Source organism: Suncus etruscus, chromosome 6, assembly GCF_024139225.1.
Source record: "Suncus etruscus isolate mSunEtr1 chromosome 6, mSunEtr1.pri.cur, whole genome shotgun sequence".
In the NCBI taxonomy this organism is placed as follows: domain Eukaryota; kingdom Metazoa; phylum Chordata; class Mammalia; order Eulipotyphla; family Soricidae; genus Suncus; species Suncus etruscus.
Window position 1 is genome coordinate 30,693,020 of NC_064853.1, and position 735 is coordinate 30,693,754.

Sequence of the window (735 nt, forward strand, 5' to 3'; positions counted from 1 at the left end):
TTTCTCTTTTCAGAGCTAATATATTTTTATTAGGTTTCAGACTGGTTGACCTAATAAAGGGTGACAGGGCAGTGTTTAGGTCTCCCACAATTATTGCGTTTCTATTGATATCTTTTTTCAGATTTGCCAATAATTTTATTAAATACTTTGCTGGTCCCTCATTGGGTGCATATATGTTTAGGAGTGTGATTTCTTCCTGATATACATGTACCTTGATAGTACGTAATGTCCCTCTTTGTCCCTTATAACTTTTCTGAGTCTAAAGTTTGTGTTATCTGATATGAGTATGGCCACTCCATCTTTTTGAAGGGTGTTATTTGCTTGGATAATTTTCCTTCAGCCTTTGAGTTTGAGTTTATGTTTGTTCTGACTACTCAGGTGAGTTTGTCGCAGCAGAAGGTAGGATTCAGTTTTTTGATCCATTCTGCCACTCTGTGTTTCTTTTTTGGGGGGGAGCTTCTGGTGGAGACCAGAAGGCCTGCTGGACAAATTCTAAAACAGCTGTAACACTGGGGAACTCACTCTGTGTCTCTTAACTGGTACATTTAGTCCATTGACATTGAGAGAAATAATTGTCATGGGATTTAGTGCTATCATTGTGCAGAAGATTGGTGTGTCTGTTGGTCAATCTTGTCTTAAAGTAGACCATTCAGTTTTTCTTTTAAGGCTTGTTTTGAGTTTTCAACGTTCCTGAGCTTTTGTTTAGCCATGAAGCTAACATATCCTTCCTTCAAA

At 38.0% G+C, this 735-nt stretch overlaps 1 non-coding gene across 1 annotated transcript; it reads right to left on the bottom strand.

Annotated features, from left to right (window-relative positions):
- Positions 1 to 449: 449 nt before the first annotated feature.
- Positions 450 to 512, bottom strand: LOC126012439 (U7 small nuclear RNA). The gene has a single exon (XR_007496912.1). It is a non-coding gene; the product is annotated as a U7 small nuclear RNA (small nuclear RNA).
- Between the last annotated feature and the right edge of the window lie 223 nt (positions 513 to 735).